This window comes from Rattus norvegicus, chromosome 4 (genome assembly GCF_021556685.1).
Source record: "Rattus norvegicus strain SHRSP/BbbUtx chromosome 4, alternate assembly SHRSP_T2T, whole genome shotgun sequence".
Lineage (NCBI taxonomy): Eukaryota > Metazoa > Chordata > Mammalia > Rodentia > Muridae > Rattus > Rattus norvegicus.
This window is the reverse complement of record NC_141537.1, coordinates 184,349,832-184,364,037: the sequence shown is the minus strand read 5'-3', so window position 1 is coordinate 184,364,037 and position 14,206 is coordinate 184,349,832. Positions and strand designations below refer to the sequence as shown.

Genomic DNA, 14,206 nt, shown 5'->3' with positions numbered 1-14,206 from the left:
TGCTTGCCTAACAATAGATTGGGGGAGGGTAGCTCCAGACACTGAAGACACAATGGCTGCAGCAGTAATGGCTGCTACAATAGCAGCGAAAATGCCAAGGTCTTTCCCAGGATAGTTCAGGATCGGTCAGCAGTGCACAGAGGGTCGGAGCACAGGCCAAGGTGGGACGGGACACAATGACTGCAGCAATGCCAGAATTTCTGTGATGACAAAAGATGAGTGGGAATCCTCCATATTCCTCCAAGGACACAGGAATGACTCCAGGGACCCGAACCAGGAGAGCTGAATCTTCATGCTCCCAGGATCAGCAAGTCTCAGCAACCACCTCTGGCAGCTGGCATACTCTTGTAGCATCCTGTAGAAAGAACACAAAGATTCCCTCTTCCCCATATAAAATATCTGAACAGGATCATGCCAATATGTGGATCTTTCTATTTCACCTTGGCAGAAGTATGCCTAGTTGTAGGGTGCCATAAACTCAGAGTGTTCCTTGGCATCCAAATTTTAAAATTGAAATAAAAGGAGCATATTTTAGCATACAGGGATAACTCCCCTTTTTATTTATTAAAATATTGTTAAAATATTATTTATTAAGATAAGTCCTTGAGGATTAAATTGAGGACACTGAACACTTATATTTATAAATTGACTTTTATACCAAATTATTGTCTCCAGCATTATTGTTTTGGATATATAAAGAATGAGATTTTTTGACTAACTGTTTCTATATAAGGCCTATAATCTGCCTGGTATCACTGTTCTCCCTTGCTTAGTAAGGTGTCCAGGCAATCCAGTTTGAGTTCTTAAATGGCCTATAAAGGAACAGTACTTAGTGCTCTTAACCACTAAGCCATCTCTCCAGCCCCTCACCAGCTTTATTTACCTAAACATAAGCATTAATTAGAGATCCCAAATCCTATAAATACTGTACTAGAAATCCCTGAGCCGGCAAGGTGAGGCTGGGAGTTGAAAGTAAGCAAATGGAGTCTTCCTCTATTTGTGAGGGTGTGTTATCAACTCCATTATCATTTTCAAAGAGCTGGGTCTATGGTTTTGCTTAGTTGTCTGAGCCAGAGCACTGAAGGGACAGTGAGTTGTCAGACATTCACAGTGAAATCATCACTCACTGATTTTATGTAGAAAACCTGCCTTTAATAAAGCATTAAGTAATTGAAATCAATTGTAAACCACAAGCAGCACATTGGCTATCAGTATATGAATTGAAAGCTTGATTTTTTTTTATTTAACATTTTAAAAACAGTGGCTAAAGCACGAAATTTAATAATCTGTGCTGAAACAGCAGAAACTCAAGAGAATAAACAAGTGATCCAATCATACATGTAGCCTTTTCAATAGATGAACCACTTATAAATACAGTAAGCGCATTTCCTATGGGTTGCATGCACAAATGTACAGGAAATACAAAAGCATGCAAAGAGTAAAATTATCAACTTCGCCTGAAAAATTTGTATATGTGATAGGCCACATATCAGTATTTTGTAATAACCAATTTAATTGCTGTTTGGAATAAGATATGTTTTACCAGTTTTCTTTCTTTCTTTCTTTCTTTTTTTTTTGGGGGGGGGTTCTTTTTTTCAGAGCTGGGGACCGAACCCAGGACCTTGCGCTTCCTAGGCAAGCACTCTACCACTGAGCTAAATCCCCAATCCCTTCTTTCTTTTTTTTTTAAATACTTTCAAGACTCTAGCCTACAATTCTGTATTAACACAACTGAAGCTTTATCTCCATAAGCCTTGTGTTGCAGGGCAACAGCAGATGCCCTTGCAGCACCTAGCTGGACTCCGCCTTAAGATAGCCCTAAGTAATTCTCAACTCTCTTTTGTGTCTTACTAAGTCTTTAGCATCAGGATTCCAATCTGGACACTATCTGAATCTACACACAAAGGTCATGACTGCCTTTTAGAACTTCTAAACTTACACAGGTTGTGATCCCAGAGGCACAGTCCCAAGAAGTGTTAGGAGTACTAACATATGCAATGTTATATCATTTGCAATAGAAATCAAGCCTATCCCCACACCTATCCCAAAGGAACCCAGGACAAACCTGAAATTCTTGTTTCTCAAGCACACTCAAGTGAGCATTATAGATTTCCTGTAACAGCCACTAACAAGCATCCCAAGTGGGATGGTGAGAAAACAAGAAGAGAGTCCAGAAAATAGAGGTCTGCTGAAGAGGACAAAAGCATTTAGTCACATAGAAAGACAATCAAAAGATTAACAGAAAAAAAAAAACAAAAGTGCGCAAAAAACAAAAAACAAGTGGCCGCCACAAGATTGCCACAAAACTGAGCTGATTCAGATGGGAGCTTCCATGAGCTCAGCAAAGACAGATGAACAGGAGCAGATTCCACATCAATCCTCCTTCCCAACCAGAATCTTCCCATTGTCAAAGTCACAAGTAACACAAAACAAACACCTAAGACACACAGACAAGGGCCACTCTGGAAATACAGACAGACGGAAAGGCAGGTCTTTTCTCCAATCCATGAGAATGGCCGAATCCTCACCGGCACCCAGACGGGAATCTCCCAGGCGTCCCTGGGGTCCCTTCTTCCTCCTGGGACGTCTCCCAGGGCAGCGCAATCTGTGAGTCCCTGGCACATCTACCACTCACATTTGTGTCTCTCCTGAGACACGATCCTCCCTCTCAGCCTGAGATGGGAGCAGCTGCAAAACCAGAACTCCAGAACTCCAGAACTCGAGAGCAACTACAGGCCCAGAGTTTAGCCAGCACAAAACACAAAGACACAAAGACACAGACACTACCTCCTGAATCGGAACTGCCTAGGATCCTTTTTCTTACAATAAGACATTTAAACACTTTCCAACCTTATTCCAACTATAGGAATTAATTTCTGCTCCTTCAATTTTATAATTGATAAACTAAGGACAAGTTTCTCACACAAAGACAAAAAAAAATTCACTTAAAATTAACCAGGGACACTTTTCATCAATAAAACAAAAGAAATTGATTAAATCCTTTTTCTTAACTCTTTCCTCTCTCCCTGAATGAGCGCTTGATCTCTCCTATGAATCAAGCCTCCTTAGACAATACCTTCCCCATGGCGATGGGACGACACTTATTTGACCGGTCTTACCTCCCTCTCCAGTGATGCACGAGCGATGCAGCCTGAAGAGTCCTCAATCTCTCCGCGGATCTCCTGTCTCCGTCGTCCAGTAGTTGGCCGTACTTCGGGGTCCCTATGTTCGGGCGCCCAGTTATTCAGGGTCCCGAAGGGGCGCTATCCTTGGGCCTAAATGGGGGGCGAGAGAAGAAGGAGACCAAGCAAGATTCTGTTGTCAAGGTCTCGTTTATTGGGATGAACGTTACAGCTTTTAAGGCTTTCAGGTAGGGGGAGTGACCTTTGTGAAATATGAAGGAGGGGGGAGATGAGGGTATAGGCAGTGATAGCTGGAGGCAAAGAGGTCAGGCGATGAGGTCAGGTGGTGGAGACACTGGGTGTTGACTGAGGAGATCACTGGTATCTGCTCGAGCTGAGCATCCCTTGAATGTTATCTTGTGTTGTAGTGCCATATTGGATTTGGGCCTGGCTGCTTTGTAACTGCATGGCCACAGTTAAGTCATGGGATTGTTGGACAGAGGCCTCTCCCATGTATTTACGGCACAGGAAGAAAAGACCAAGTAGTAAACACCGGATATCTCCACTGCATGACCTCTGCTGAGCCCGGCTGATGCATGTGGAACTGACACACCTGGACCACACCTGGGTGGTGGTCAATTTACGTCTGCCTTTTACTTCCTCAGCCTTTATCCTTGAGATTTAGGCTGGTCTTCTGGGATTTCTCCCTAATTAATTCAGGTCTCGTAGTTGGTCTTTTGTTACCGAAGTCACAAGCCAGGTAGTCACGAGCCAGGGTTTCCCACTGTGCTTCCCAGTTATTTTCTACCTGGAGACTTGGGTATATAAGTGGTGAATATACAGGAGACTCTCACTATTCCTCTCACTCTCACTCTTTTTCCTCACTCTCACTCTTCCTTCTGCTCTTCCTCTCTCTCTCTCTCTCTCTCTCTCTCTCTCTCTCTCTCTCTCTCTCTCTTCCTCCCTTCCTCTCCTGGCTTGACACGATAACCTGTGTGAGTGTGTGTGTGTGTGTGTGTGTGTGTGTGTGTGTGTGTGTGTGTTTCTTTCATCCCGTAGGCTTTCGCCCGATTCTCGGTACCAGGTCGGTGCTGGCGCCGACATTGTGTATCTATGTTTCCTGTGCCATAAATTCATGGGAGAGGCTTTGTCCAACAATCTTAAGACTTATGGCAGTCATCTTAGGGGTGAGTCTCTGTGGCCAAACAGCCCAGAGTCACTTTGAACCATGCAGTCAAAAAGCGGCTAGGCCCAAATCCAATATGACTCCGTGCACATTTGTGTGTGTGTGTGTGTGTGTGTGTGTGTGTGTGTGTGTGTGTGTATGTGTGTGTTTGTGTTTGTTTTCTTTTGAACAGTCTTATTCTGTATCTGTCCTAGAATTCACTAGGTAGTCTAAACTAATCTTGGACTTGAACTAGTAGTGACATCATACTGGGATTATAGGCTACCACTCTAGCTAATGGTTGGTATTGTTAAGTGGATATAAAGAGTCCTCCAAAGGAAAACTGTATAATTGCTTACATTAAGCTTCTTAGGATAGGGTAGTAAAAATATTGAGCATCTGAAATTTGTCTCTTTCTCACTAGTCATTCACCTTTTACAAAGTGAATGGAGGCTAAGAGCTTCTTTACTGGCTTCTCCTTTATATGATTTTAATTAGTTAACAGATGTGGACCCTTATTCTAAACAGACTCATTACTCCAAGGGCTTATAATTATGACTAAGTTTTATTTATACTTTCAATTTAAAAAATCAGGACAAACATTAGAAAGTTTAACTACAACATAATAGACATCAGAGATCTATTGTTTATTGTATCTTCTTGACAATGGATACAAGAACAAGTCCAGAAAATTCAGCGAAAATATGTGGTATGAGTCAGCAGTCGTTTAGGTCACTCTGACCTAGCAGGCTGCGTTTCTGCTAAACCCTTGGAGTCACAACAATGCTAAATATAAATAGTCTTAGTAAAAGCCTTCCTATCTATGTCAGTTTGTTCCTAGAACACATAATGAAAATGAGCCATGGGAAGTCAGCAGTCTCCCCCCACTCCCACATTTTTATTTATGGGTGAGGGTTGATGTATGCCATCATACATATGTAGAGGTCAGATGGCAACTTGCAGGAGTTGTCTTCTCCTACTAGGTAGGTTCTAGGGATTGAATTTACATATTTGACAGCAAGAACCTTCACCAACTCAACAATCTCGCCAGCCCAACCTGTGCTGTTGTTTCTTTTCAACCAAAGTAATTATCACCACTAACTTGCTGTAATATAACCCCAAGCTTTTTATGAAAGCAGTTCCACAGGCACCATTTTGGAGCACTTATTCTAAACAACTAAAAGACATGGTTCCTAAGTGGCCATCCTCATCACTGTGGCTGAAATAAACTCTTCATTTTTGGTCAGTGTGCTTCAAATTGCCTTTTAAGTTGAGTTGCCATCTGAACCCTTACCCTTTTGTTCGAGTGCAATGGCAACAGCCTCAAGGAACCAAGGTCTCTGCAATATCAACATTCAACCGCATGGTAGATGATCCCACAAAAACACTACCCCCTCCCTTTCACAAACTCTATATATTACAAAAACATGCCAGACCTCACTCACTCCTAGAAGACCCCCGCTCAATAAGGCCACAGAAACCAGAATCCTTTATTGTTCCAACGTACGTTGGGGTCCCCCAGCATGCAGGCAAGAGAAGACCCCGAGGTCACAAAGCACACACTTTTATAAACATTTTGGCAGGGAATTCAGCGATCACCTGAGTTGGACGGCTGTGATTGGTTATGCTGAGCAACGTTTAAAATTATTGGTCAACATTTAAAAGTATTGGTCAATTCGAACGGGAAGGTTGTCTCCTTCATTTGGCCCTGTCCTGCCCATCTTGTGGAATTTGTGGTATTTCCTGGCATTGTCTTTTCTCTGAGTCACTTCCTTCTCTGTCCTTACCCTAGCCGGGGCAGTTCCCTGTTTAGGCCATTTCCTTATCTGTCCTTACCGCAGGCAGTCATGGATGGAATGGAAGGATTCAGTCTGACTGTGAGCCAGCCTGTGGGGAGCTGGCCTGCTATTTCTGACAGGGTTCTCACAACACAAAAATCCAGTTGAGATCTGTGCCCTCTTTCCTACTTAGGGGCCCTTAAGTCCTGCCTAACACACAAAGACAGTCTGATCCATTTGCCTATTGTTAGGTTAGGTTGTGTTGACAAACTATCTTGTGTTATTTAAGCTCACTGAGAAGCTGGGTCTGGAGATGGGATTTAGTGGACCAAGCCTGCTCAGTAGACAGGGTCTCAAAGGAGGGAGTGGGGATTAAAGAAAGAAAAGACAATTAGACAATACTATAGTAAGACTCCAGCAAGTGCTGAAGCAGGTTTAATTTTTTTCCAGTCTGCGTTTATATCACTCCAGGTACATGCAAGGAATATGGCCAGTTATAAGGCATAAACAAAAATCAAGGAACAAACAAGGCATAAACAAAGAGCCCGTGGTATTCAGGGACTTATCAAGATGACCAAGATCTTGAACCTACTTTCTTGTCCTAGCCCAATGTCAAATTCTTGCCAATATCCTTGAAGTGGCAAGAGGAGCTCTCCACATTTAGTCATCTTACTTTTGATTCAAGTGTATTTGTTTTGAAATGTCTCCCAAATCCCTGTCTTGGGTCAGGCTGGCCTTCTGATGCTATGACAGGGAAACAAAATCAAACTGCTCAGTAAAGTAAAAGCCTAGTGTGCCCTTACAAACAGCCAATAGGCAAACCATTCCAGTAGAGGTTACTGTAATTTGTAGAGAGAGAGCTGTCAGAAAAACAACTACCATAAAAGGATACAAAAGGTAAAAGCTAGTCCCCCACTCACAACCTCCAGCTCCGGGACAGAGAATGCATACAGTGACTGTTAATCTGCTGAAAACCTTCCCTCACTCTGGAACTGGACTGGTAACATTCCTTAGGGAGATTTGGGAAGCTGTTTACCTTCTGGAAATGAAAGAATGAGAAATGCAGCCAAGAAGTCAGAAGTTTAAAAGCTAAAATGCTATGTCAACCCTAAGAAGCCCTAAATACCTCACATTCCAGACCCTGCTCTCTGCCAGTAAGTAGATAAAAGCTCACATTTCTTGAGCCTGCTCTCTGTATGGATCTAGGTGAAAGGACTTAAGATAGGCCCTGAAGTATGTGATCACAGCCTAGTAAGATAACAGGAAATGCGATGACTAACCGCTTATCTAATTTCTGTAAACTGCTTGCGCCATAGAAGGAAAGCCCTTGTGACTTGTCTTAACTGAAATCTATCACCCCCCACCCCTGGAAGCCCGCGGAAATGCGGACCTCCGAGACTACAGGAAGCTGATTGGTCCACGGAGCACTGGCTCAGATAAATTAAATTGATTGTTCTAGAAACTATGGAGTGGTACAAATTGATTGGCTCGCACCACACGGGCTCTTGATGCTATGAAATGATTGCATTGCGATGCGCGGGCTTTGTTGTAAACCCTATAAAAGCTGTCCCAATTCTGCACTCAGGGTCGGCAGTCCTCTATCCCCACGTCGCGTATGACTGTAGAACCGAGCGCGCTTGGAATAAAAGTCCTCTTGCTGATTGCATCGAATCTGGTTATGGTGGTTGTTTGGGGACGAGCAGATCTTTGGTGGTGGTCCTTCAGGTCCAAAAGAAACAAATAGCATTTTGGGTTGTCCTTGTGGGTTGTCGTTGTTTTTAAAAGTGCCTTTGTGAGATGCGGTCTTGCAGCCCCATGTGTGTGTTACCTTATCTCAGCTGGTCTGCCTGAGACCTTCTGGCATGAACTTTAGTCCCCTGCGAAGCTCCATTTCCACTCCGATAAGATGAAAAAAAAAATGATCATGAACCAGGAAATCTCAACAAACTGCAGGCACAAGTGCACATTGGTAGGAAGGTAACTGCTCCAAAAAAGAAGGTGGTACACAGAACAGGCACAGCAGATGATTAAAAAAAAAAACTGCAGTTCTCCTTAAAGATGTTAGCGGAAAACAGTATCTCTGGTATTGAAGAGGTGAACATGTTTACAAACCAAGGAACAATGATCCATATTTTGTCTTTTTTTAAGCAGACTTAATTCATTTATTCCCCTTGTATAAAAACCCTTATGTGGTAGCCACAGCTGAAGCCTGGGTCCTCTGAAGAGAGACTCTGGTGTGGGTTTTCATAAGATGGTCAGTGAATTCCTGATAAGGAGACTTGGTGAACAGTCTCTTTCCAGAGGTCAGGGATCAGGTAGCTGTAGGTCTTGGAGATAGCATCAAAGGTGGCCTTGGCAAAGTTGCCCAGGGTGGCAGTGCAGCCCCTGGCTGAAGTGTAGCAGTCATCTATATTGGCCATCATCAGTAGCTCCTTGAGCACAGGAGCAGAGACAATGCCAGTGCCTCTGAGGGTGAGGATGAGACGCACCAGCACAGAGCCACAGCAACCTGTCACCTTGCACGGCACAGTGTGGGGCTTGCCAATCTTGTTCCCCCAGTAGCCTCTCCACACAGGGAAGATAGAAAGCTTGGCCAGGATGATGGCTTCTCAGATGGCAGTGGCTACCTCCTTGGAGCACTTAACACCAAGACCAACGTGGCCATTGTAGTCCCCAATAGCAACAAAAGCCTTGAACCTGATTTGCTTGCCTAAAATTCAAGCATCTCTGACAGCAAACACCTTCACCATTACAGGCCATGCCGAGACAAAGCAGCTAACAGAAATGCTTCCCAGCATTCTAAACCAGCTTGGTGCAGAGTCTGACTAGTTTAAGGAGACTGACTGGAGCTCTACCCTAACAATCTGTGATGGAAAAGCACCACTTGCTACTGGAGAAAATGATGATGAAGTTCCAGATCTGGTGGAGAATTTTGATGAGGCTTCTAAGAATGAGGCAAACTGAATTGAAGCAACTTCTGAAGAAGGTGACACTTGCGCATTTTTCACTTATATCTCATCCCTTCTTTGCAGCAAATTAAGCTGAAGAAGCCTAATTAAGCTGGGAGAAGGTTAATAAAATTCTTTTCCTAGTTAAAAAAAAAAAGTGCCTTTGTCTCTTACTCCTTCCCTTATCTCTTCTATAACTGTGAGAGAAACCTCAAGCTATAGCACTAGTTAGCTATCTACACATTCTGGGTCCCTTCCATTGTTAAATTTGCTATTTTGGGTCTACCTGCCTAACCTATGGGCACATCTCCTTCTATATCCATTCTAACCTAACTAAAGCATCATTTTAAACAAAAGGGTGTAATTATCCATATTTTTCCTGTGAGATGTTGGATCCCACACAGACTTGTGCCTTGACAAGGAAGAGGTTCACTTTCCCATGGAACTGAGCTCGTCTTGAGCAGGAGCAACCATGTGGTTTGCAGCCACCTTGACTTCATTAAGATGGAAACAACCATAGGTCTTCTATGCTAATGAAATCATAAAAAAGGTAATGTCACATGGCTTTATCTACTTCTTGGTTAAGGTAAACTAAAACAGAGTCAACCATAAAATTTCCTGGTCCTGACAACCTCGCTGATCCCGGCCCACAGCTCCCTGCTCCCAAACCCCTTGGGAGAGGGAGCTGACCGCCGAGACAGGTGGGTACTCCTGAGACTGCAGAGCAGGAGAGACCACCAAAACTGCCCACCCCTGCCCACAACCCTAGCCCAAGAGGAAACTGTATACGGCCTCTGGGAACTGGAAGATAGGGGCACTGGAGCAGCAGATCCCCCGCAGTCGAGACACCACCCGGACCTGAAGGGAACAGGTCAACAGTACTCTGCACCCAAATCCGGTGGGAGGGAGAGCTAAAACTTCAGAGGGGCAGACACGCCTGGGAAGCCAAAAGAGACTACACTCTGCCTACATTTCCAACTCCAGAGGAAAACACCTAACGCCACCTGGGACCCCAGTGCACAGGGACTCCAGGAAAAGGCAGTGCAGGCCCTCCTGGTTGCCACCCTCACAGAGAGCTCAAAAGCAGCCCCCCACGAGCAACTTGAGCCATGGGACCACAAGTAAGACCAACTTATCTACTCCAAGCAACCTGCCTGGTGGACTCAGGACACAGGCCCAAAGTAACAGCTGAAGACTAGTAGACAGGAAAGACTACACGCCTGAAAGCAGAACACTCTGTTCCCATAACTAGCTGAAAGAAAACAGGAAAACAGGTCTAGAGCATTCCTGACACACAGGCCTATAGGACAGTCTAGCCACTGTCAGAAATAGCAGAACAGGGTAAAACCAGAGACAACCTGATGGTGAGAGGCAAGCGCCGGAACCCAAGCAGCAGAAACCAAGACTACATGGCATCATTGGAGCCCACTTCTTCCACCAAAGCAAACACTGAATATCCAAACACACCATAAAAGCAAGATCTAGATTTAAAATCACATATGATCATGATGATGGAGGACTTCAAGAAAGACATAAAGAACTCCCTTAAAGAAACACAGGAAAACAAAAATAAGCAAGTAGAAGCCTATAGAGAGGAATCACAAAAATTCCTGAAAGACTTCCAGGAAAAAACAATCAAACAAATGAAGGAATTAAAAATGGAAATAGAAGCAATAAAGAAAGCACAAAGGGAAACAACCCTGGATATAGAAAACCAAAGGAAGAGACAAGGAGCAGCAGATACAAGAATCACCAAAAGAATACAAGAGATAGAACAGAGAATCTCAGGAGCAGAAGATTCCATAGAAATCATCGACACAACAGTCAAAGATAATGTAAAACGGAAAAAAACTACTAGTCCAAAACATACAAGAAATCCAGTACCCAATGAGAAGATCAAACCTAAGGATAATAGGTATAGAAGAGAGTGAAGACTCCCAGCTCAAAGGACCAGTAAATATCTTCAACAAAATCATAGAAGAAAACTTCCCTAACCTAAAGAAAGAGAGTCCATAAACATAAAAGAAGCCTCCAGAACTCCAAATATATTTGACCAGAAAAGAAAATCCTCTCGTCACATAATAGTCCAAACACCAAATGCACAAAATAAAGAAAGAGTATTAAAAGCAGTAAGGGAAAAAGGTCAAGTAACATATAAAGGCAGACCTATAAGAATCACACCAGACTTCTCACCAGAGACTATGAAAGCCAGAAGATCCTGGACAGATGTCATACAGACCCTAAGAGAACACAAATGCCAGCCCAGGTTACTGTATCCTGCAAAACTCTCAATTAACATAGATGGAGAAACCAAGATATTCCATGACAAAACCAAATGTACACAATATCTTTTTACAAATCCAGTGCTACAAAGGATAGTAAATGGTAAAGCCCAACATAAGGAGGCAAGCTACACCCTAGAAGAAGCAAGAAACTAATCGTCTTGGCAACAAAACAAAGAGAAGAAAAGCACACAAACATAATCTCACATCCAAATATGAATATAACAGGAAGAAATAATCACTATTCCTTAATATCTCTCAAAATCAATGGTCTCAACTCTCCAATAAAAAGACATAGATTAACAAACTGGATATGCAGTGAGGACCCTGCATTCTGCTGCCTACAGGAAACACACTTCAGAGACAAAGACAGACACTACCTCAGAGTGAAAGGCTGGAAAACAACTTTCCAAGCAAATGGTCTGAAGAAGTAAGCTGGAATAGCCATTCTAATATAGAATAAAATCGATTTTCAACTAAAAGTCATCAAAAAAGATAAGGAAGGTCACTTCATATTCATCAAAGGAAAAATCCACCAAGATGAACTCTCAATCCTAAATATATATGCTCCAAATACAAGGGCACCTACATACATAAAAGAAACCTTATTAAAGCTCAAAGCACACATTGCACCTCACACAATAATAGTAGGAGATTTCCACACCCCACTCTCATCAATGGACAGATCATGGAAACAGAAATTAAACAGAGATAGACAGACTAAGAGAAATCATGAACCAAATGGACTTAACAGATATTTATAGAACATTCTATCCTAAAAAAAAAAAAAAAAAGGATCTACCTTCTTCTCACCACCTCATGGTACTTTCTCCAAAATTGACCACATACTCAGTCATAAAACAGGCCTCAACACATACAGAAAGATTGAAATAATCACATGCATCCTATCAGACCACCACGGGCTAAAGCTGATCTTCAGTAACAATAAGGGAAGAACACCCATATATACATGGAAGTTGAACAATGCTCTACTCAGTGATAACCTGGTCAAGGAAGAAATAAAGAAAGAAATTAAAGACTTCTTAGAATTTAATGAAAATGAAGGTACAACGTACCCAAACTTATGGGACACAATGAAAGCTGTGCTAAGAGGAAAACACATAGCTCTGAGTGCCTGCAGAAAGAAACAGGAAAGAGCATATGTCAGCAGTTTGACAGCACACTTGAAAGCTCTAGAACAAAAAGAATCAAATACTCCCAGGAGGAGTAGAGGACAGGAAATAATCAAACTCAGAGCTGAAATCAACCAAGTAGAAACAAAAAGGACCATAGAAAGAATCAACAGAACCAAAAGTTGGTTCTTTGAGAAAATCAACAAGTTAGATAAATTCTTAACCAGACTAACGAGAGGACACAGAGAGTGTGTACAAATTAACAAAATCAGAGATGAAAAGGGAGACATAACAACAGAATCAGAGGAATTTCAAAAAATCATCAGATCCTACTAAAAAAGCCTATATGCTACAAAACTTGAAAATCTGGAGGAAATGGATAATTTCCTAGACAGATACCAGGTACCGAAGTTAAATCAAGAACAGATAAATCATTTAAACAACCCCATAAATCCTAACGAAATAAAAGCAGTCATTAAAGGCCTCCCAACCAAAAAGAGCCCAGGTCCAGACAGGTTCAGTACAGAATTGTATCAGACCTTCATAGAAGACTTCATACCAATACTATCCAAACTATTCCACAAAATTGAAACAGATGGAGCACTACTGAATTCCTTCTATGAAGCCACAATTACTCTTATACCTAAACCAAACAAATACCCAACAAAGAAAGAAAACTTCAGACCAATTTCCCTTATGAACTACTAAAGCTGATAAACAACTTCAGCAAAGTGGCTGGGTATAAAATTAACTCAAATAAATCAGTAGCCTTCCTCTACACAAAAGAGAAAAAAGCCAAGAAAGAAATTAGGGGGGTTGGGGATTTAGCTCAGTGGTAGAGCGCTTGCCTAGGAAGCACAAGGCCCTGGGTTCAGTCCCCAGCTTCGGAAAAAAAAAAAAAAAGAAATTAGGGAGACGACATCCTTCATAATAGTCCCAAACAATATAAAATACTTCGGTGTGACTTTAACCAAGCAAGTAAAACATCTGTATGATGAGAACTTCAAGCCTCTGAAGAAAGAAGTTGAAGACGACCTCAGAAGATGGAAAGATCTCCCATGCTCATAGATTGGCAGGATTAACATAGTAAAAATGGCCATTTTACCAAAAGTGATCTACAGATTCAATGCAATCCCCATCAAAATACCAATCCAATTCTTCAGAGAGTTAGACAGAACAATTTGCAAATTCATCTGGAATAACAAAAAGCCCAGGATACCTAAAACTATCCTCAACAATAAAAGGACTTCTGGGGGAATCACTATCCCTGAACTCAAGCAGTATTACAGAGCAATAGTGATAAAAACTGCATGGTATTGGTACAGAGACAGACAGATAGACCAGTGGAATAGAAGTGAAGTCCCAGAAATGAACCCCCACAACTATGGTCACTTGATTTTTGATAAAGGAGCCAAGACCATCCAATGGAAAAAAGATAGCATTTTCAGCAAATGGTGCTGGTTCAACTGGAGGTCAGCATGTAGAAGAATGCAGATCGATCCATGCTTATCACCCTGTACAAAGCTTAAGTCCAATTGGATCAAGGACCTCCACATCAAACCAAATACACTCAAACTAATAGAAGAAAAAGTGGGGAAGCATCTCAAACACATGGGCACTGGAGAAAATTTCCTGAACAAAACACCAATGGCTTATGCTCGAAGATCAAGAATCGACAAATGGGATCTCATAAAACTGCAAAGCTTCTGTAAAGCAAAGGACACTGTTGTTAGGACAAAACAGCAACCAACAGATTGGGAAAAGATCTTTTCCAATCC

General features: G+C 42.3%; 1 pseudogene; it reads left to right on the top strand.

Moving 5' to 3' along the window:
* The first annotated feature begins 7,983 nt into the window (after nucleotides 1–7,983).
* Nucleotides 7,984–9,055, top strand: LOC148006355 (transcription factor BTF3-like; annotated as a pseudogene).
* Nucleotides 9,056–14,206: the final 5,151 nt, after the last annotated feature.